At 36.6% G+C, this 25,104-nt stretch overlaps 1 pseudogene; it reads right to left on the bottom strand.

Moving 5' to 3' along the window:
- Positions 1 to 15,035: 15,035 nt before the first annotated feature.
- LOC113197600 (large ribosomal subunit protein uL23 pseudogene) lies at positions 15,036 to 15,555 on the bottom strand (annotated as a pseudogene).
- Positions 15,556 to 25,104: the final 9,549 nt, after the last annotated feature.

The raw sequence follows: 25,104 nt of genomic DNA, 5'->3' as shown, positions 1-25,104 counted from the left end.
GCACCACGTAAAAATGAAAGATATTATGTGTCACCTATAACTAAAAAATAAATATATTTTTAAGACATTCTGGATGAAGATATTTATAATGCTTGATAAAAGAATCAGGTGTCTTATTTAACTTTTTGTGGAAGTGGTAATAAAACTATTGGAGATAACAATCTTTGGGGGTCGTCTTACCTGTGATTTTTTTTTTAATCCTTTTTGATCCTAGGGGTGCTTAGCCACTGAGCCATATCCCCAGCCTTTTTATTTTTTATTTATTTTGAGGCAGAGTCTACTAAGTTGCTTAGGTCCTCCCTAAGTTGCTGAAGCTGGCTTTGAACTTGGGATCCTCCTGCGTCAGCTTCCCGAGTCATCCTTACCCTGTGATTTGATCATAAATAGTAAATAATATGTTGATAAAAATCAATAAATATATTCTAAATTAAGATCCTCAACTTTGAGCTACTAATTATACTTCAGTACAGAAAAGCAAAGCCAACAATTACCAATTCATGTTGAAGGAGTTGCAGGCTTCTATTTGAGTATAGCATTGAAAGGTATGTTTTACTCATGTCGTTAAAGTGATTTAGCAAATATTTGAAAGTCTGTATTGTCCCAGTTACAATGAACTGATAGGATTACCAACATGACCCTTCCTGGGCTTCACAACCTAGTGGGAAAGGTCATAGACTGGATAATCACAAATGTACCAGAAAGTTACAGAGTAGATTTGGGAGACCTTATGTTGGTGGAGTTGGAGGGTGGGGAATTTGGGATTGCTTCCTGGACAAATTAAAGCCAGAACTTGAAGGATGAGCAGAAGTTATTAATTATTTTAGTTAATAAACTAAGTTAACTGCCATGTATTATGAATTGTAGTTGCTAAGTGCTTTGTCTAGTATTTGGTCTTCACAACAATCCTATAGATTTGTTAAAAAAAAAAAAAAAAAAAGGTAAACTTCACAAACAACAACAACAAAAAAAACCCTAAACCTGCTTGAGATGACTAAGGGGAGAAAGGTGGATCTAAGGCTACCAAATTATAAATTCATGCAGTACAGGGGCAATGCTGGACTGGACTTAGATAAATTAACAGTAAACATGGAAGGAGGTGATATGTTTGGGAGATTTTTTTTCAAAGGCAATTGCACAGAATAATTCGATGATATGACAGGAGATTCCAGGATTCTGAGTTGGTAGCTGCACTGATGATCCTTTTGCACTAACTTTTTTGAGCTAGGAGACAACAGAAAGAATAAGACTGTAGGCAAGGTTGACAATAGAGGTGACCCAGGTACATGTGACTTAAGATGGGGGAGACAATGAAATAATTAAATGGTAATGGCTTGGATCCAGGAGGGAGATAAGATATAAAAAGATTATATTTTATTAATATAGATTCAAATGAAGAAGAATTCAGAGTAGGAGTGGAAGGACCAGCTGGCTTTGGTAAATGAGCTCCTCTGGGTCTCTCCCTAAAGCTGAAGGATTTGCCGGGTTGACCCTTCATGAAATTTCTTGTGTTTTTATTTTTATTATTAAATTTCTTCTGTCACTATTCTTAAGTTCCTAATGGATTATGAAGGAAAATGAATTAGTTTTTAACACAGGTCTACTTAAAACTAACCAAAATGAGAATGTGATCAGTCTTAATGATTTAGTCACTAACATTTTTTATATTGTCATAGATGAGGTAATTTCCATGAAAGCTCTTCAGACTCTTAAGATTTGCCCTGTGTTTTCTTGGACCTTTCTATTTGATGCTAGTGTCTAGTTCAGTGGGTCTTATCCCTGTCTATGCATAAGAATGATCTGTTTGCTTATAATAAATATTGTCTAGCTGGGAGCAGTGGTACACACCTGTCATCCCAACAACTTGGGAGACAAGTCTGAGGCCAGTCTCAGCAACTTAGTGAGATTATGTCTCAAAAGTAAAAAATAAAAAAGGGGTGGGGTAACTTAGTGGTAGAGTGCCTCTGTCTTCAGTCCCCAACATCACAATCAATCTTCCTTTAGAAAAATAAGCAAATAATATTGTCTGTATTCCACTCTGGGCATTTGAACCAGAGTCTCTAAGGATGGCCTGGGGCATGGATATTTTGTACTCATGTTGAGGAGTTGCTCATGTAACAAAGTTGAGAACTATGGCTTACCTAGATCCAGTGCTAAGACCTAAAGATCTTATGAAATCTTATACCTTAAGCTTTTTCTCAGTTCAGTAGAGACCATTTCTCCAAACAGATGGTTTCAGAAACTGTGCAAATCATAATCTAGAACAAAAGCTTGTATACAAGACTTTTGATTGTTAGTATGATGTCTTTGCCATTTCATTGTTTACTCAGCTTTGTTTAAAAAGATAAAGGTAAGATTTCATAAGTAATTTTAAAATCCTTAGTTTAAATTGAAACCATTCAATTCTGGTGCTCATTTTGCTTGTGTGCTTATGTCTAATATACTACTTAATATAACTGTCAGGCCTCCCAGAATGTAGCAGTGCCATCTATCTCATGGCACATAGTCTTTATAGATTTGTAGCTTCTTAACCTTAAATTTCTTCTTTATTTTAGCCTTGAGTAGTATTACCTCTTCTAAAATAAGTAGTTTGGCAATACATATACCCTAAAATGTTTGGCTTCTCCAGATGTCCAGAATCCAGACCATGATTAAAGTAAAAATATATTAAATAGTCAAGAACATATTTTAAATTTTTTTCAGGCTGTGCTAGGCAGGATGCTTGAATTTGTCTATCAAATGCTTAACAAATGGATATAAAAATTTAGAAGTAGCAAATAACCAAAAAGCATAGTAATTGTTTTAGGATGAAGGACTACCATCTATAGTTCTAATAAGCTTGCATTATTATTGGTTATCTTATACACTATAGCTGCTATTACATGAACATAGAATTGTGTTGGACTATAAATATTGTTTAGTGGGTGTTACATGCTTCTTGTATAATTATAAATTCTGAAAAAGAATCCCATTAATCTGAAATGCTAGAAGCAAAAATGTTTCAGTAGTTGTTATTACAACTGTTAAGCAACTTCTGACTTATTTCTTTTCACCTGTTTCTAAAGAATGCATAGGATGCATGTATAAAGTGTTTTTGTTTATATATAACAATTATTAGCACTTACTGTAGTGGAATGCTGTTGACTACCTAATTTCACATGCCTACATTTTCAAAACAATGAAGACATATCACTGACCATAAAATGGAAATAGCAACCATTGAAAATAGTTGAGCATTTATTGTGTCATTTACTCTACAGAGGCAATCTCACTATGAAAGCAAATATAGCCAGTTTATGTACATATGTAGATGCAGGTATCTATAATGTTATTACAATTTGTAATAACAAAATACATAAGTGTAATGGATATTTTGGTTTATTTGCAATACAAGCTTATATGAAACAAAGATTCGGTGTCTCTGTGCTAAGGAATGGTTTCAATTTCAACTAAAGATTTTAAAATTACTTATGAAATCTTACCTTTTTCTTTTTAAACAGATTACTATTGAAGAAAAAGTAAGAAAACAGATTGGTTCTACATCCACTTTTTATATTTCAAATTCACATGAATTTTAATAGTTGTCTCTATACAACCTTATTCAGTTAAGCCTTTCTGGTTCATAGTTCTTAAATATAACTATGTAATAACTCTGCAGTTGTAATATCATTGTTATATATTTAGGCCTAACAATTTCCCAAAAGTAAATTTAAAACTAATATATAAATGTTTATGATCTACAAAATTAATAATGTTATAAACCTGAAGCACTTAACAAAAAATCATATATATATATATATATATATATATATATATATATATATATATATATAAACATTCAGAAATAGATAGCCTTGCCTGGTGTGGTGGCTCATACCTGTAATCCCAGCAATTTGGGAGGCTAAGGCAGGAGGATCACAAGTTCAAAGCCAGCCTCAGTAACTTAGTGAGGTCCTAAGCAACTTAGTGAGACCCTGTCTCAAAATAAAAAAGGGCTAGGGATGTGGCTCAGTGGTTAAGTGCCCCCAAAGAAAAAAAGAAATAGAGATACCCTGGTTTTTAATTAAATTTTATTTTTTCAAGTTAAAAGGAAACCCATCTTCTATTTGGTGATAGGGGTTGGTGGTGAGGGACATGTTAGGAAGTCAGGAGAAATATGATTCCTGAGTTTAGAATTCTGACAGACTTTTCAATTAACACAATTGATTCAGATTGTTTACTTGATAATTCTTCATGATTATAATAATTAACAGTTATCTACTTGGTTATTATTTAGTGAACAATGCTCATTATTCCTAGTTGATATTATTTGGATATATTACTCTTAAAATTAAATATAGCCTAATAATGAGTAAGTCAGCTAATCAAATTATGGATTAGTATAGGAAAAAATATACCTAGTCCAAAGACCTGTTCCAAAAACCTGACTACCTTTGCCAACTTTGTCCAGGCCTACTGTAATGTTCATCCTAAGGTACTTGAAAGGGATCAGAGGTATGGGAGGATTTTGTAACCATCTGGGTGGGTCACATTAATGGTTTGTGCCCTTATGTTACTATGATATAGTAGCTAGAAAGAACTGTTGGCACTTAATGTGCTGGGGCAAGAGATGTTAAAGGTCTTCAGTGCTCAAGATAGTTCCAAATGTTGAATATCAACCTGTGCAAAACGCAAATAGGAGAAACATTTATAAAACAGTGTACATAAGTATTAATACCATAATTATACTGGCTAATAAAATACTATGTAAATTTAGATCTGATAATTTATATTCTATCTAGCTATAAATTAGTGTTATACTCAGATTTTAAGATAAATCAAGATAGAAGATTTGCTGTCTTACATGATGAATGGAAAGCCATCGAATCTGAAGTCACTAATGGTAAGATACTTCTTTAGTCATTGACAGATGATTGCATATAAAGTGGGATGGTCAGGCTAAAACATCTCCACATATAAGCATTAAATTTAAGAAAGAATTACATTAAGTTTTAAAACTGATTTATGAGTAAATATACTGAATTCCTTTCATTCATTTTGAATTTTTTAAGCATCTATTAAGTAGCTTCCTTACAACTATTATTTAATGCAAAATCAGAAAAAGTAAAATTCAGCTTGTTTACTTGACCTTTTTGCTTTAGTTAGATATGTAATATTCTAAGAGAAAAACAGTTCTACCAGTAAAAGAATCTTAAACTGCAAGATAGATATGGATGGCATTCTGAGTTTTTACTAGCCCTACAATATACATTGCTAGAATAATGAAATTTGTTTTTCCCAGAACTGCTAGTTTGGTTATACACTATTACCTTTTCCTATGTTGAATTTAATAAGTTCAACAATTTTTTTAAAAATTATATAGTAACTATTTTATAAATTTTCATGTTCCCATATGTTTACACCGAAGTCAGCTCTTAATTTAGATATTAAGAAAGTGAGCAAAACCTTCCATTAATTTGACTTCTTGGAATCAGAAGATGTGGTTTAGGGTCCAGCTCTAGCCTCAGTGTTACCTGACTTAATTATACTCTTCAATATCTCAAATACAGAATAAGATTAATAACCCTCTGTTTGATTGTGTAAGACTCAGTTTAGACAGTATTTTATTTCACATGAAGGTAAAATGACTTAAAAATTTTAAACCAAAAATGTTTAATTTTTATTATCTTTTTAGAAACATAATGTCATGTGAACTTGTTCTGCAGAATAAATATGGCTTAAAACAATCTTTGTGATCATTTGAAAGAACTTGGTATTTGTTTTTTGTATAAAACAAAGAGGGAGCCTTAAAGTAACAGCTTGTTAAATTGCCTTTGTCAAAGGAAAGTAGCCCAAGGCAGCTTTTTCTGTGTTTTGCCAGGATGTGGATTACAGCCAGGGCTATAAATCCCCAGAGATTAGAGATGGTAGATGGTGACTATGACCCAGTCAGCTCTTTCAGCTTGGATTACTTGGAGATAATAACCCCAGATAAAAATAGAACAATGCCAAACTACCAGTGTCAGTGATGATGCTGATATATCTTTTAAAAATATATTGTGTTTATAAATTTACTTGGGTTGTCTCTTACTTATAATCTGAGCATAGTAATACCAGAAATTGGTACCTGGAGTGGTAAATGAACTACTATTTTAAGATCTTTGTTATCAGTATTTTCATGATCATAGAGGAGTCCCATCAAAGGCACATTCAAGTTTTTGGAATTTAACTATGTGTGCTGGGCCAGAGAGAAAGAGAGAGAGGTTGAGAATTTAAGTCATGTAGTGACTTCTGCCTGCCCAATTTTTCTCAAGAGTATTCCCCAGAGTAAGTGTTGAAAGGGAGACATTAATCTGCTGTTCCCTCAATTGGTCATAGTTTCTTTGTGCCTTGCAGTGTGAGTTTCTCACTGTGCAGTGTGATTCTAGTGTTTAAAGATAAGTATATTTTTTTTATACAAGATGGCTTCAAATGCAAGCCAACTACTTCATCTGGTGTTCACCCAAAGAATGAGCCATCTGTTTGAACAGTGAAAGAAAAACTGGCTGTGTTGGACATATTGAGAATCTGCCTCCAACATAGTCTGTAAATGTTGTATACTGTATTTTAAAGGTGACTTAGATTTCCAAGCATAATTTGGACTCTGTGAGATATTTTTTTGTGTGTACAACTCTAAGAAATGGAAACTCCACTATAATAAATGCTGCAGCCTTCCAATTTTCCTTTGTTACTAGATAACATAGATAATGGCAACAGTTCTTTATCTTCCATGGTATATGGAGACATTTTAAAAAGTCTTTTCATTAAGAAAATTAAGATAAAGCACAGGTTTGTGCAAACATTTAAAAAATTATATAGAATTATAAATAACTCAAAATCAAGGCTGTTATACAAATAAAACAAGCCCTAGTTATATCAGCAGCCTCATCTTTCCACTAGCTGTTATCATCCTCTGTCCATTTCAGGAGGCTATGTTGGGGTTGACTATGGGCTAGAAGATGATACCCTACAGCAGAGATCAGCAGACTTTTTTTTTTAAATAAAGGACCCGATTTATTCAACTTTGCAATGCTGTGACCAAAATACTTGACGGAAATGTTTTAGAGGAAGAAAAGTTTATTTTGGTTCACAGTTTCAGAGGTTCAGTACATGATCAACTCCATAGCTCTGGGCCTTAAGGTGAAGTATAACACCATGAGAAAAGGGTATGGTAGAGGAAAGCAGCTCAGGACATGACAGCCAGGAGGGAGAAGAAGAGGGAGATGCCAAACTAACTAGTGTCAGTGGTGATGCTAATATATATTAAAAATCTTTTGTTTATAAATTTACTTGGGTTGTCTTTTATTTGTAATCTGAGGGAGAGGGAGAGGGGAGAGAGGAAAGAGAAGGGGTAAGCCCTGCTCATCAGGTACAATATATATATATATATATCTCCCAAAGGCACTCCTCCAGTGACCTTCTTCCTCCAGCCATACCCTCCCTGCCTACAGCTAACCACCCAGTTAATCCATTCAAATGGATTAGTTCTTGGATTACATTACAGTTTTCATAATCTAATTGTTTCACCTCTAAACATTCTTGCATTATCTTATACATGAGCTTTTGGGGGTCACCTCATATCCAAAACCAAAATAGGTCCCAAAAAGGTTTTGCAGGCCCTGAAGTCTGTTGCAACGACTCAGCTTTGCAGTTAATACTGAGAAAGCAGCCATAAGCAATGTGAACAAATGAGGGTAGCTGTGTACATAATATAGGAAAAAAACAAAAGGTCTTTCCTGCTTTCACACATACCATTTGCCACTTCACAGCTTGTCACCAAAATGTGTGGGGATTTCTAGCACATACCACCTGGGTATCCTATAATTCAATTGAATTCTGACAGTATATACCTGGAGTTGTAGTCAGATTTCTCAGGTTCAGGGCTCAGTTCCATGAGATTGCCTCCATTGCAGATCTCAGTTGAGTCCCAGGTTGTGACCTGTACTTTTGATAAATTGAGATCACAATGACCCCCTCTCCTTAGTTTGGTTAATTACCTAGGACAGCTCACGGAATTCAGAGAAACATGTTCAGCAGTTAATTATATTAAAACAGGATATAATAAAGGTTTCACAAGACCAGTCAGATGAAGAGTGAGGCCTGGAAGGGTCTCAAGTGCAGGAGTTTCTGTTCCTTTGGACTTTGGGTGTGTCACCCTTGTGGCATGTGGATATGTTCTTCAACCCAGAACTCTTGAAACATCTTTTTGAGATTTATGAAGGCTTTCTGTAATGTTTTGGATATGAGATATCCCTCCAAAGCTCCTGTTAGTGCAGGAATATCCAGAGGTGAAGTGATTAGATTATGAGAGCTATAACCTAATCAGTCCACCCTAGTGTGAATGGACTGACTGGGAGGTAACTATAGGCAGATTGGGCATAGCTGAAGGAGGTGAGTTACTAGGGCTTGCCCTAGAAGAGTGCCACCTTCCCTGCGGCCCCAGCCACCTCCCCTGTCTCTCTGCTTCCTGACCCTGCTGTGAGCTGAGCAGCTTTCCTCTACTGGGCCCTTTCACCATGGGCCTTATCTTAGGCCCAGAATAATGGACTCAGCCATCTGTGGACTGAAACTTCTGAGCCCAAACAAACTTTCTCCTCCAACTTCTTCTCGTAGGATATTTGACCATAGTGATGCAAAAGCTGACCGAAATACTTCCTTTCATAGGCATGATTGATTAAAGTATATAAACAAATGAAAAGTTGGATTTGACCCACTAGCGACTCATAGTTAGAAAATGATGCCCTAGGCAGTGGTTCTGAAAATGTGATTCCCAGACCAGCAGCACTGGCATCACCAGAACCTTATTACCAATGTAAACTCTCAGTCCAGTCCCACCTTGCCATGGAGTCAAAAACTCCGGGGATGGGGCCTAGCAATTCACATTTAGCAGGTCCTCTGGGGGCCTCTCATACATGCATGTAGAATTCGAGAAGTACTGCTATAAAAATCTAGATCCCTTTAAGGCCAACCCTAAAAGTACACAAGCAGATATTTTTGGTAATGCTCCCAATGGTGCACAATACAGTAATTTGAACAATAAAATAACTTAAATAATCTGTTGAGTCAGAAAATAGTTTTATGCTTTTAGTAAGTAAATATTTTTTTCTATTTCTCAAGTTGTCTTTTCTGTTAATATTGTTGATTGCATTCTAAATTTCTCTTTAAAAGTATGTCTCCTTAAATTTGAGGCCAGCTTTTATTGTGCTTTCATCAGTACATACTAAAACCTATGAAAGTAATATGAAATTCCCTGTTGTTAAAGTAGAATCTAATGATTCATTGTTTATGATCATTTCAAGTGTGGTTTTAAACACCCATATCTTATAAATGTCTGTATCAAGATACTCAATGGAGCCTTTCTATTATGCTGGAATTAGTGGCAAGGCTCAAAGCTAAGAGCAATGAGTGCTAGATTCTTCTATACTCTATTGTCCAATACTGCAAAATTCTGAATTTACTCTATCAATGACCTCCTTTATTCCAAAGAATATATAAGACAAGTTCTAGGAAGAGGAATGAGACCTTCACCTTGAGAAGTAGCAGGTGGCTTCCTCCTCTTCTCATGGGGAAAAGAGGGTAAGTTAGGTGGCTGCAGGAGAATCAATCTGAGACCAAGAGTGTTTACAGGTCTTTCTTGTTTTGAACTTAGTGGAGCATGGATGGAGTCTAGAGAGAACTTGATGTATATCCCATAGATTTGGGGCAGTATGTATACATGGAAATATCTTTTAGCATTGTCAATGTCAAAGAGGTCTATTCTGATCCTCTCTGATGGGTTCTTCTGCAACCAAAGGAGCTAGGTCAAAGCTGACAGTAACCCAAGAACACACACATAACTATTTGGAGACAACCAGCATCAGACAGAACCAAGTGCAGTCAGTAGTAATGAGGGATCCTTCCTACTACCACCACTAGCACTGTGCTGACTGGCAGTTACAGAATATTTCTATCTCTCTAATCTTCCCTGTCCCCATTTACATCCTTTAAAGGAGGAAGTAATGGTATTGCAAAAAGCCCTGTAATAAATCTCTGGAGTTGCTGTCCAGGCCATGACTGAGATGGACTTAGGAGTAAGAACAGGTGAGGATTTTGCAATAGATATGAGGGTCAAGGATTGTGAAGAGTCTGATTTTACCTCCCTTGACGTCTAGCAACAGGCTGGTATCATTTCATATCTGCTAGCAGAAGACATCAGACTCTTGGGTCAGAGACAAGTGGCTTTTATTACTCATGGCACAATGAAAGCATGAGCCTCAGCATATTTGTGTTGGTTTCCCTTGCCCCCAAGTCCCATGGGGGTGATTCCACGGGCTGAGATAACAGGAACACATGCAGTGGGTTCTGTTCCAGGAGAAGCAGCCAGGGCCAAGAGCCCAGTGCTTTCTGAGCAAGCAGCAAACATTGTAGCAAACAGCAAGCAGGCCAGGTCTTCCTCCCTTGAGATTCAGCCATTAGATGGTGGTTTTCTTGGCTGGGATAAGGATGATGCAAGGGGAGGTGCCATGGTGCAAAATTTAGGGAGGCACTCATTTTTAGGCACTCATTTCTGCAAATGAAGAATTGGCACCTGGGAGTGAATGCCTCCTTAAATCTTATGCCCAGGGCACCTTGCTTATCTTATATTCACTGACTCAGGTGGCCATGCCTAACTACCTTGTGGTCACTTTGACTTGTTATTGCTAATGTAGCTAGCTATAGAATTGCTTCAATGTCACAGGAAATGTCAATCTGACAGCCTCTGGTACTAAGCAGGAATGTGCAATGACATGGACGGTAACTCTCCCAACAGAGATTGAAGCTTAAAATTGAATTATTTTCATAATTAGTGGGTTATATCCAGTCCCAGCTGGCAACAGGGATTGAACAGGGATTGAACCAGGGGCATTTAACCACTGAGCCACATCTGCAGTCCTTTTACCTTTTATTTTGAGACAGGGTCTCTCTAAGTTGCTTAGGGCCTTGCTAAATTGCTGAGGCTGGCTTCGAACCTTCGATCCTCCTTCTTCAAACTTCTGAGTCACTGGGATTACAGGTACACACCACTACTATTTAATTCTTTACAAAATAAGTTGCTGACCCTTATAATAACTGAAAGGCATTTAATCTGGGCATATTTTTAAAAGATGGGAGGGAAACTCAATGTAGTACAGTTTGGGACAATAATTGAAAAAAAGATGATTTCACATTTTTCCACCAAAGAGGTATGTATCTTCAATAACATTGTTACCTGTATCATAAATAATAGGCCTCTTTTACCCAACTTTAAAGTCAAAAAGAATACATTGGTCCACACAAAACTGCAGAAAGGGTAGACATGGGATACACCCCAATGTGGACTGGGACTGTGTATATGTTGGCTTCATGTCTATATCTGCAGGTTACTATGTAACCATTTCCCCAAAAGGTGGGACTGAAGGCTCAGGCCACTCCAGAAGCCTTCTGACCCTGGGCTGTAATCTGAGAGGTAACTGGAAGTCAATCTCCTAGATACAGGTTTGGCCATTGTCCAGTCAGGGACCAGCACTGTGGCTGAGTGGAGAGGTAACCTGTCATTAACCCAACCATGTGACTATCTCTGGGACCAAGGAGAGGGCAGATCTTTTACCAGAGAACAGTGAAAGCAGTGGCACATATGCGACCCTAGATGATTATTGGCAGCTGATCCAGTTTGTGTTTGCCACAAGCATGGTTTAGTTGGGAATAATGTGGGATTTTTAGGCCCTGTCAGTCAATGTCTACAGTTGAGGGTCTTTGTTGAAGTAATTTTCTTGTGTGTAGAGCTAGCTGCTTTATTTCTGGTGAATGCACCAGCTCGGCCTCTTTTCCTTAGCTTTTACAGTCACATCACATTGTTGTGCTCTGCTGTGACTATATTTTGCAGGGCTTTCTCTTTGGGTCAGGCTCAGGAAAGCTGCAGCTTTGATTAATCATCCCCTTATAGTCATCCACCCTATTTCCATGGCTTAGATAGATAGTTACATGGCAAACATTATATTCCTAACTCTAGACTCTATATGTCCTATAATTGCCATGATTATTCTGTTTGCTAATTAATTTTTAGTGTGGCCTGTAGATGATGCTCATGAAACAAGTGAAATGTGACAGACTTACAATCCATAAGAAGCCTGAAAAAAAGTAACCATTCTCTAGATAGTTAATTATAGTTGAGACTTAATGTCATATGGATCCTAGAGCTGTGAAAGACTTGATAGGTTAACTCAGTTTTTTTTTTTTTCTGTTTTGTATAACAAAATGAGGCAGTCATCCATAATGGGTCAAATACTGTATCAAAAAAATTTCCCAAATGTCTACTTACCCTGCATAAATTTTGGAAGCAACATATATTCAATGTGAAACATCATTTTTTTGTTTGCTTGTTTTGGTATGGGGGAATTGAACCCAGGGGAGCTTTAATACTGGGCTACATCCCCAGTCTCTTCTCCACCCACTTTTGGAATAGTGTCTCATTAAGTAGCTTAGGGCCTAGTGTTGCTGATGCTGGCCTCAAACTTGTAATCCTCCTGCCTCAGCTTCCCAAGTGTCTGGGATTATAGGTGTGCACCACTGTGTCCAGCTCAACGTGAAATATCTTATTTATTATAGTAATTATAGTAATTTAATTCCACTTGCAACCAATTGTTTTAACACCTCCCAAATTAGTCCCTTCTAGGCTGCCCTTTTGATTTTCAGACAGCCTCCTATCATTAGAAAGGTTTTCTTGTTGAGTGAGCTAGCATCTGTGTCCTATGTCAGTACTGGCTATATTCTCTCTGGTGCAAGACAGAGCAGGCTGCTATTACACTGCCCACTCAACTCCCACCCAAGTCACCTCCTTGCCAGGTTAATTTAATTAAGACTTTTTTTAAAAAAAATACTTTTAGTTGTAATAACTTTATTTTATTCATTTTTTAAAATGTGGTGCTGAGGATCGAACCCAGTGCCTCACACATGCTAGGCAAGTATTCTACTATTGAGCCACAATCCCAGCACCCTTAGTTAGACTTTTAAAGATATATTTTACAAGGAAATATTGATTGGATGCTATATTTTCATCAGTTTTATGCTACAAACTAGTTTACATTTCTTGAAGTTTCCTAAAAAAGTCCTAAAATTAAGTAACAAAAATTTAAGGATATAACCTTTCATTAAAAGTTTTTAGTTTCAATTGCATTTTATGAGTTTTGTGAGACATGGTAAAGAACAATTCTCATAGTGTGAATTTCTGGAAGGTGAGCCAATTCTTAACTTCTGAAACAAATCCTTGTAAAAGTTGCAATACACCAGAACATAATAAAGTCCAGACAAGTTCACTGTTTGAACAATAGTTAAAACCATTAAAGCCATGTTCAACATATGTGTGTGGTGCTAGATGATGATTTAGCTATGGGACAGTGAAACTATATTAGTTTTTTGGACTTTGGTATATTATTCTTGGGTTAATATCAGGATATACAATATAGAAAAACATTCTGAACAAAATTATACTTTTTAGATATTATTATTATTATTATTATTAAAGTAATATGTAGTTAAAGCCCAACTGATATCAAATGCTTTTAAGTACAAAATTAAAATCTTCCACTCCATCCTTAGTACCACTCTCTAGAGGTTATCATTTTCTAACTGTTCTATTTTTAGTTCTTCTTTTCACATTTTTATTGGTGCTTTATAATTGTACATATTGATGGGATTTGTTGTTACATATTCGGACATGCACACAATATCTATTTTTTAATTCTTAAAGTGACCACCAGCATACTAGATAACATTCTTCTTTCTCTGTTTCTTGATGAATCAGTTTTACACTATTCTAGTCAATTTCCCATATGAAAGATGATTTCCACCTTTCTTTTCTGCCTCATTCCTCGAATTTGTACCGATTCAATTATGCTGTGTCCTTTTGGAGGTGGTTACCTTGATAACTTTAAACAATATACTTAAACATCTATCTCTCCTTTATTCCATAAACCTTAGTCAGAAAATATCTACTAATAAACTATTGGACCAGCCTCCTCTTACCTCATCTCTTCATATTTATGGACATTCTCACATTGAATAGATTTGACTTCTGTAACTATAGGATGTAACAGAAATGATGGTGATTGACTTCTAAAGATAAGTCCTAAAAAAATGTATGTCTCTTCTTTGCAATCTTGGGGGAAGCCAGCTGTCTTGTCATGAGGATACTTGAGCAGCCCTAAGGGGAGGTTCATGTGACAAAGAACTGAAGCTTCCCGGGGATAGGCAGCAACAGCTTTCCATGTGAAAGAGTCTTGGAAGCACATCCCTCAGCACCAAGCAAGCCTGCAGATGACTAACTTGAAGCATACTTCTTGGCTGCAATCTCATGAGAAACTCTGAGTCAGAATACTCAGCTAATTTGCTCCTGAATTCTTGATTGACAGAAATTCTATAAGAAATGTTTATTGGTCTTTTAAATCAATAAATAATTTGGAAAGGAGGGTATTTCTTATGCAGCAATAGTACATAGCCAGAAGATAAGATGATGTCATTTTCCTCCTCAGGGTCCCTTCATTTTCCTCCTCAGGGTCCCTTTCATTTCCTTTCCTAACCCCTTATGTCTCTTCTCATTTCTTCCATCTACATTACTTTTGCCATGATTTCATTACATGTTCATAATGTTTATACTCTGTTTTTAAATTCTACTTACAAAATGTAACCACACATGCTTTATTCAAATGTTGATTCTAAGGTTAGAAAAAATTTAAATAATTATAACTAGGAAATGTATATTGCATATAAGATATATACAATATCTTGTAAGTAAGTAATATTTAACAGAGTGTCAGTAGGAATGGAACTGTAGAGAAGGAGATGTACTCCTGCCTTACCAAATCTGGGTCACTTGAAGGGTAATGCTTTCTTTTGGACCTATGACATTTTGGTAAGTTTTTAATAACTTCACAGAGTTCCAGAGTTGCCTTTTAATTTCCTCTTGAGAAAAAATAAACATGCTTCTTTGCCATATCACTGAGTTCTTTTGGCCTTTTTTTTTATGTTGGAAAAAAGAAAGTATATTTAGAATTAGACAGCTGGACTTTGTTTAGATGATCCCAATTTTGTTGGCAACGTCCAAAGCATCATAATCAGGAGCCAGTCAAACATATGCCTTTTTCTCTCCATCAGGCCTGATCAGGGTGTTAACCTTGGCCACATCGATGTCATAGAGCTTCTTTACAGCTTGTTTGATCTGGTGTTTGTTTGCCTTGACATCCACAATAAACACAAGTGTGTTGTTGTCTTCAATCTTCTTCATGGCTGACTCAGTGGTCAGAGGGAATTTGATGATGGCATAGTGGTCAAGCTTGTTTCTCCTGGGGACGCTCTTCCCAGGATATTTGGGCTGCCTCCCGAGCCTCAATGTCTTGGGTCGCCGGAAGGTAGGTGACGTGCGGATCTTCTTCTTTTTATGACTGTGGACACCCTTCAACACTGCTTTCTTGGCTTTCAAAGCTTTTGCTTTGGCTTCAGCTTTGGGAGGGGCAGGAGCTTCCTTCTTAGCTTTCGGCGCCATCTTGGTGAAAAAAAAAGCTCTTTTGGCCTTTTAATCATATTATTTGCAGAACAAAATCCATTCCAGCACTCTTTTTGAGGACATTTTCCTTAAAACTTCTAATTGCCTACATGGCTGCCATCTTGGATTTCCTTTCATTGTTCTCTCTAGTTAGTTAGTCTTATTTTGTCAGATGCTATGGAATTTTTTTCAGAAGTGTGTGTTCAAAGAATCTTTACATATCTAAAAAACTTAAAAATTTTTTCTTATGCTGATTTTGTTGCTGCTGTGAATGGTCTCTTACTTTTTAAGACTAAAACCAAGTTTACTCAGATTAATTTTAGAACATAGTATCAATACTAACATGAAATATATTCTTTAATGCATGCTTATGCTTCATGGAAACATCATTTCTGTTTACAATGTATACATAGCACAAGATATATTAACTGGTATATTGGCATGTATTTCTAAATTGCTGCATGCTTGAATAAAGGCACTAAGGGAAATTTTTTACAAATCTAATGACATGGAAATCTAACTATAATATCTTAAAATCTCTATTCTTTCAATTATATTTTCTAATTGGTAAGTGTAGAACAACACTATCAAAAATTTGATCTTTTATCTGGAAACTTTGCTCAACTCTCTTGTGTGTTCTAAGATTTGACTGATTTGGAGATTAAGACATTTGCAAAAAATCACAGTTTTATGTTTTTACTTTCAGTCCTTAACTCTTCCTTATCTTATTGCCATCTACCAGAATATACAGTACACTATAGTATATAATTGTAGAGTCATACCATTTATCCTCCAAATTTTTAGGACATTGTCTTCTAGCATTCAGGGACCTCTCTGAGAAAGGTATTACTTTGAATTCCATTCTTTTGTAGGGAACCTATTTTACTATCTAGGAGCTGTAGGATCATCTACTTTTTACAAAATATGTATTGTTTTAGTTGTAGGTTGACACAATACCTTTATTTTATTTTTATGTGGTGCTGAGGATCAAACCCAGTGCCTCACTTGTGCCAGGCAAGTGCTCTACCACTGATCCACATTGTTTTACCACATGCTCCCACTATGATGTACCGCCCTTGTCAAAGGTTCAAATCAATGAACCACTTGAAGCATGAAGTCCCAAGTTAATCATAAATAGCCCTGTAGGATTTTCTTTGTTCTTGGAGTTCTGCAGTTTTGCAAGGATATTCTTTAGTATAAATCATTTTTTAAAATTCCATCCTGAAGATTTACAAAATTTTATTTTTTTATTTTTTATTTTTTAAAGAGAGAGAGAGAGAGAATTTTTTAATATTTATTTATTTAGTTAGTTAGTTATTGGCAGACACAACATCTTTGTTTGTAATGAGGTGCTGAGGATTGAACCCGGGCCGCACGCATGCCAGGAGAGTGCGCTACCGCTTGAGCCACGTCCCCAGCCCCCAAATTTTAATTCTAAGATTTTTTCTTTCATTTTTTCTCTTTAGTTCTGTTCTTATCCCATAAATCTCCTATCCAACGGATACTGGACTTTCTCCTATCCAACTTTGTTCTCACTTCTTTCTTTTTTGGGGGGTATGAAACATTGAAATCAGGGGTGCTTAGCCACTGAGCCACATCCCCAGTCTTTTTATTTTTTGAGACAGGGTCTTGCTAAGTTGCTGAGGCTGTCTTTGAACTCATGATACTCCTGTCTTGGCCTCCTGAGCCATGGGGATTATAGACATGTGCCACTATGCCCAGCTCCATGGCTTCAACTTTCTTATTTGCATTTTGGGACATAGTTTCAATTTTTTCTTCTAAGTCTTCTCCTGAAGTTTTTATTTTTTTAAGAAAACTGACACTCTGCCACCTTTTCAGAGCAACCTTGTCTCAGATATTCCTAAGTATACTAAGTATATTTTTTTATTGCAAGTGGTAGGAAATTGGATTTAAACTGCATTGAAAAAACAAGGATTTTAATGCTCACAAAATGGAGAAGTTCAGCAGTAGGGCTTTCTTTAGATATAGGTTAGTTTGATATGGGAGCTTAAATGATGCCACCAGATGACCTATCTCAAGGTGAGCTGGTTAGTCTCCACTCATAAGCATTACAATATAAGAAACAATCACCTTTTATTAAATTATATGTCAAACAAATGATTTATGAGCAAATATACTGAAATCCTTTCACAAAGTGAATTTTCCCAATAAATTTGTTACTAAGTTCAGAGATTAGACTTGAAGCAACTGTATGAGGACAAAGTGTGGAAGGAGTAGATTTCACTTGCTGACAAGCTGGAAGCATCAAGTCCCAAGTTAATCATTTTCATTTTGTTTAACTAACCTGGATGTGCACACAGTGTTACAATGCACACAGCAATCTTTTTTGCAGCTCTTTAAAAAACTTCTCTCTGCTTGCTTAGTGGAGGTTCCTGGAAGCATGAATATTTTCATTATTTGGAAAATGAGATATAGATCAGTCCATTTTTATGGGTAGACTTTATCTCAGCAAGCATTAGTCAGGAAAAACTCAAAATGGAATCTAGATAAGGAGTTTTTTCAACAGCTGTAGAGGTGGCCTTGGAAGCTGGGGTCTTTTGGGAGGTCCCTTAGGTTTGGGGGGGGTAAGCCCCTACCTGGGATTGTGGGGCTTCTCTCTTTTCTTCCTTTTTCTCTTTGCTTCCTGGTTAGTGATGCAAGAGATTTGTTTTACCACATGCTCCCACTATGATGTACTGCCCTTGTCAAAGGTCCAAATCAATGAGCCACTTGATCTTAAACCACAGCCTCCAGAATCATGAGCCCAAATAAAACTTTTGTCTTTTTTTTTCTTTCTTGGCAGTACGGGAATTGAACCCAGGGCCTTACTGAATGTTAGGAAAGCACTCTACCACTGAGCTATATCCCTAGTCCAACCTTTTATCTTTAAAAACTAATTAACTCAGTTATTTTGGTATAGAGACAGAAATCTAACTAATACATTGTTTAAAATAAAGCTTTTTACCTGATAGCCACACCTCATTAGTGATGAGACCAGGTACTTGAAGGCTTTATGAAAGGTGAGGAACAAAGAAGTGACATGAAATTTCTTTTGTTTCTGTATTCCTATTTGTACCACATGATTATAATCTCTTCTGTCTCTTCTGGAATATGAGCCTTTTGGAAACTAGTGTTCTTCTTGATCCCTCTGTGTTTAGTATAGTGCTTGTCTGTAGCAATACTCACCAGATATATGAACTACCAAACTGAATATTTCTACCTGACCTTCAACTCTACCTTAGATTATAGCCTTACAATAATTTGCCTTTTTATTTGTCAAAATATTTAGAAAACCTATTACTCAAGAATATTCTTATGCTATTTTAAAATTTTCTTATTTATTCTAATTTGTTATACATGACAGCACAATGCATTTCAATTCATAGTACACATATAGAGCACAATTTTTCATGTTTCTTGTTGTACATAAAGTAGAGTTACACCATTTGTTTCTTCATACATATACTTAGGGTAATGATATCCATCTCATTCCACCATCTTTTCTACCCCCATGCCCCATCCCTTCTCCTCCCTCCCTTTGCCCTATTTAAAGTTCCTCCATTTCTCCCATTCTCCCCCATCTCATTATGGATCAGCGTGCACATATCAGAGAAAACATTCAGCCTTTGTTTTTTGAGGATTGGCTTACTTTACTTAGCATGACATTCTCCAACTCCATCCATTTACCTGCAAATTCTATCATTTTTATTATCTTTTAATGCTGAGTAATATTTCATTGTGTATATATACCAAAGTTTGCCTACCCATTCATTTACTGAAGGGCATCTAGATTGGTTCCACAATTTAGCTACCGTGAATTGTGCTGCTATAAACATTAATGTGGGTGTTTCACTGTAGTATGCTGTTTTTAAGTCCTTTGGTATAAATCAAGGAGTGGGATAGCTGGGTCAGATGGTGGTTCCATTCCAAGTTTCCCAAGGAATCTCCATACTGCTTTCCAGATTGGTTGCACCATTTTGCCATCCCACCAGCAATGTATAAGTGTGCCTTTTTCCTCACATCCTCACCAATACTTACTGTTGTTTGTATTCTTAATAGCTGCCATTCTGACTAGAGTGAGATGAAATCTTTAGAGTGGTTTTGATTTGCATTTCTCTAATTTCTAGAGATGTTGAACATTTTTCATATATTTGTTGATTGATCGTATATCATCTTCTGAGAAGTGTCTGTTCATTTCCTTGGCCCATTTATTTTATTTTTTAAAAAAATATCTTTATTTATTTATTTTTATGTGGTGCTGAGGATCAAACCCAGTGCCTCATATGTGTTGGGCAAGCACCCTACTACTGAGCCACGATCCCAGCACTCCCTTTAATTTCTTTCATCTGTGTAATTGCTCTGGCTGAAGTTTCAAGAACTATGTTGAATAGAAGTGGTGAAAGAGGGTATTCCTGTCTTGTTCCAGTTTTTAGAGGGAATGCTTTCAGTTTTTCTCCATTTATAATAATGTTGCCCTTGGGCTTAGCCTAAAGAGCTTTTACAATGTTGAAATATGTTCCTGTTATCCCTAGTTTTTCTAGGGTTTTGAACATTAGAGGGTGCTATATTTTGTCAAATGCTTTTTCTGCATCTATTGAGATGATTACATGATTCTTATTTTTGAGTCTGTTGATATGATGAATCATATTTCTTAATTTCCATATGTTGAACCAACCTTGCATCCCTGGATGAACCAACTTGATCATGGTGCATTATCTTTTAAATATGTTTTTGCATTTGATTTTCCAGAATTTTATTGAGAATTTTTACATCTATGTTCATTACAGATATTGGTCTGAAGTTTTCTTTCTTTGATGTGTCTTTGTTTGGTTTGGGGGATCAGAGTGATATTGGCCTCATAGAATGAGTTTGGAAGTGTTCCCTCTTTTTCTATTTCATGGAATAATTTGAGGAATGTTGGTATTAGTTCTTCTTTGAAGATCTTGTAGAACTCAGCTGTGTATCCATCTGGTCCTGGGCTTTTTTTTGGTTGGTAGACTTCTCATGGTGTCTTCTATTTCATTTATGCTCTTAATGATTAAAATATGACAGCTTTATATGGAAGAAAGTAAAGAAAATTATCTGAATTTCAACAAAAAACAAACAAACAAAATTAATGGCTTTAGGTTAAAATTACCAATTAGTTTTCCTCTAGTTGAAATGTCAGGTTTTAAAAAATTGGCATCAACAGTACTTTGGGGGAAAGGAAAGGTTAGGAATGCTAGATATAAATATAAGACATTCATTTAAAGTTCAAATTTCAGGTAAATAATGAGTATATTTTTCATATAAATATATCTAGTTGTTGTTTATCTGAAATTTTAATTGAACTGTGAGTCCTCTTTCTTTTTTCCCAATATATAGAACTCAGGCCTTCCTCCTGGTCTATCTAAAGTTCTGTATCAAAGTCTCCCAAACTTATGTTCTACAGAACCTAATGGAGAAGTAGAATCTTGGAGGCCAAAATCTAACTTAGAATCCCTGACATGTCAGGCTAGAACTCTTCTTTTCACATTAAATCATCTAAATTACGACCAGACATATCCAATTGAGAACATGTAGCAGTATTCTGCTTTTGCACCTTTCTTGAAAATGTATGTTATGGTTTGAATATGAAGTGTCTTTTAAAGTTCCTGTGTCAATTCTGGAATGTTCAGAGGTGAGAGGACTGGATTATAAGAGCTGTCAACTAATCAGTCCGAACTAGTTTGAATGGACCTACTGGGAGGTAACTGTAGGTAGAGAATGGCTGGAGAAGGTGAGTCACTGGGGGTATGCCCTGGAAGGGTTCTTCTTTCATGAAGCTTCTTCTCTTCTTGATCTCTCTCTGTTTCCCAGTGGCAATGTCCTGAGCAGTTTTCCCTTTGCCACGCCCTTCCACCATGATGTGCTACTTCATTTTAGGCCCAGTGCCGCAGTCTGGCTGGGCACAAAATCATGAGCCACTCACACTTTGTAGATTCAAAAAAGTGTTTATTTTCAAAAACTCTTTATTTTCAACTGTCACCGGCACTCTACACACAGGTTCTGCGCAAAATCCTCGCTCTCCACAGGGCTCTGAATCCCAAATACTCTCTGAATCCCATGAGAACTCAAGGGGAACTCAAGGAGCGGGTGCCTGGACTAAATCTCTAAAACCATGAGCCAAAATAAACTTTCTCACCTCTAAGCTGTTTTTGTGAGGAGTCTGGTCACAGTGATGCAAAGCTAACTAATACACTATATGTACATATTATGCCCAAGTAGCAAAAGGTTCTTAAATGTAGTTGTTTGACAATGATTATAGAAATACACATCTTAGAACTTGTTCATGGAATTATGAAGCACAAACTTGAGGCTTCTCATGGAGATTCTTCCAGTACATCCTTTAAAATGTTTCCCAAGTGAGAAAATTCTGTATCTTCTCAGGTTTACTGGGAAAGGAACTGAGGGGCTAGGCAGTAGGGAACTTTTTTTGTTTCCTCCTTATTTCCTTAATGCATGCATTGTGAATAACAGGGATTTCTATTTTTTCCCTTCTATTCCTTCCAGGGTTTATTGCTGACCCTAAAACTTGGATACTCTAAGGAATGTGGGAAGGTCCAGGATGGCTTGGAAAGTGTAGTGTGAATCAGTAACAGTACTTGACAATGGTTGTAGCAGCCACATAGCAAATATATCCTCAAACACCCCGCCACCATTTGCCCAATGGGACTGTGTCCAGAATCTGACCAGAGATAAGGATTATGTTATGTACCCACCTTTTCTGCTCCCAGCCTTTGTGGAAGGGGACAGTTCTGAATTGGAGCTATGCCAACAGTATATATTTAAAACTAGGTGTTAATATAGCTCAGTTGGTAGAGTGCTTGCCTTGCATGTACAAGGTCCTGGTTTCAATTCCCAGCACCACAAAAAACCTAGATGTTAAAGTGATTATTTCATAGAAATATTTATGTCTTTAATAATAATTGTTGCCTATGCAGGAGCAAAATTATTTTTTTTCTATTAAGGTTAACACTTAAAAGCTAAAGAATCTGAAGCCTTGTTTCTAGGAAGAGGTTTGATATGTTATAAATAGTATGCCATTAACATACTTATGTCTTGTTCTATCAAATAAATGGCTTTAAGTAATCAAAAAGACTTTTTATATCTGGTGTATTTTATCAGAAATGACTTTCTGCTGTGAGTTTTGACTGCATTTTTTATATGATACACAAGATGGCAGCAGAGAAATGTTCATTTAAATTTATCATCTCTAGAGAGATTGTTACAAGTGCACTTTAACAAAAAATAGACTAACCTTTGTGATTTGGTTCTTTCTAAACATAAAGTAGCCAGTTAGAACTTTCATGATTTCTCAAGTCTTCTGTGAAAAACAAAATTGGGTTTTATCATCTTTATTAAAGTTGTTTTCCCTGTGAGCCAGGTATAAATGTGCTTGTCTATATTTCTGTCTCATAAGTCATCTTAGGAAATCTGGGAAGAATACACTATGGAATCTAACTGTGTGTGTGTGTGTGTGTGTGTGTGTGTGTGTGTGTGTGTGTGTGTTGATTTACAATCTGCAGCAACTATCATTAAGGAACAAACAAGAAATGGACAAGAAGTGGTTTTCAGGTATTGAAGTGTGAATTTAGGTAGGGGAGTGGGTAGAGGGCGAGAAGAGAGGGGAAAGATGGCATTTGTACATAGTGGGCAGTTTTCAACTGCATTTGAGTTATATTTGACACTATTGGTTATTCATCAGAATGGGTAATTGCAGTTAACAATAAATAATTGCAGGTGCTTTTCATGCAGAAGAAAAATGATTTTCCTTTAAATGACTTCAATTTTCTAATTTTAGAGTCATGTATTTCTTATGAAGTGATAAAAGGCACAGTATAAATCTATTCTATAGATATAATTAATAAATTAATTTTCACTGGTCAATATAATTTATTACTTTGGATTTCTTTATGCCTTAAATTTGGAGAACTTAATTACATCCACTCACATGGGTACACCTGGGTGTGTTTTTTGTTTATATATATATATATATATATATATATATATATATATATATAAACAAAACATTTATGTCATTTTTATGTCATGCAGGAATATATAAAATAGGAAATGAAGTCTCCCATAATCCTTCTGAGTAGTTTGTAAACTTCCTTCTTGATATTTCTCCGTGACAAACATATTTACATTTTTTTGTTTGTTTGTTTTGTCTTTTGGTGCCGAGACCAGGGACATATTTACATTTTTAAAAAGCAAAAGTAAATCATACAACACTGATACTTCTTTGCAACCCACATTTTGAATTTACTCTACCAGGGACATTTTTCCATGTTGATTTTATAAGCTACAGTATTCCATTGAATGATTGTGACCATAATGTTATAAACTAACTGCATTGATGGATGTTGTTTTTCCCTGTTTCTTTTTTTCATCTTGTTGTTCTTGCTATCATAATGTTGCACGAAAGAATTTTGTATGTTTACCTTCGAGTCCTTAATATCTAAACTTTTAACCAGATAACATTTTCAGAGCCGGAACACCACCATTGAAATTAGTAATAAAATCCTATGATGACATGGGCACAGTTTGAACGTCAAACATAAGAAAGTGTTAATTTAAAAAAAAAAATCTCATTTTCTGTTTTTCTTTTTTTTTCTCCCCCCCCCCTTTCTTTTTAAAGTATTAGGATAAAGTTTGTGCTTGAACCCTGGCGCTGAAGGGTAGAGAAAGTGCTTTCGCAGCGTCAAGTTTCAATGATTTCTATGGCAGTGGACCTACAAAAGCTGCCTCCTTGGCTTGGAAGGTCTTTGCACCTGCGCTGCCCTGGCGCGCACCTGCCGGCTGCCTGGCCGGCGAGAGCAGGTTCAGGTGTGGGCTTTCAGCTGCGCAGCCAGGCAGAAGGGAAAGGCGCCCTCCCCAGGGACCTCGCTTCCCCCGATTCCTCCACGGAGCCGGAGATCAAGGAGCTGAAGGTTTGAAGTCTGGGAACCCAGGGGCAGGGCTTTGTCAAGGAGGCAAACAGGACTCCGGAATGCACCGCCGCCCGCCCGAGGTCCAGCAGAGCCGGGCTGTTTGCCTTGGGGCGCCGCGCAAGCCCCATCTGTTTACTCGAGCGCGTTTCTGAGCGGTCGCCTTATGGCGGCTCCCTCACCCGCAGGCCCCACGGCGCAGCCATCCTCTTGTCATCTTTGCCACTTCACGTGGAGGGGCTAACGCTGGCCTTGCTTTATAATGGGGTTTCTCCTCCAAGGGATTCAGATTCTTACTTGGTTCCGTGGGATGGATGAAAAGACATTTTTTTGCCAATGGCGGGAATTAAAATCTAAGACAAGGTGTGACAGTTCAAATTCAAAACTTCCAGAATTCGTCTGCAAGCTCCGTGTTTATTACTTATCAAATCTTGTATCCCAGTGGATCTCTAAGCTGAGTATCTGGCTTTTAATTTTTATTATTAGTAGTATTTTTTTTTTTTTTAAATCTCTGTAGAAGTGTATCAACTGGAGGTAAAAGCTCTTGACCTAAGGTCCTAAGATTTGCAAGTAAAACCCTTAGAAACAACTTTTTCTTAGGAT

Source organism: Urocitellus parryii, chromosome 7 (genome assembly GCF_045843805.1).
Source record: "Urocitellus parryii isolate mUroPar1 chromosome 7, mUroPar1.hap1, whole genome shotgun sequence".
NCBI classification, from domain to species: Eukaryota; Metazoa; Chordata; class Mammalia; order Rodentia; family Sciuridae; genus Urocitellus; species Urocitellus parryii.
The sequence above is the reverse complement of the archived record's forward strand: the minus strand, read 5'-3'. Positions and strand labels throughout refer to the sequence as shown.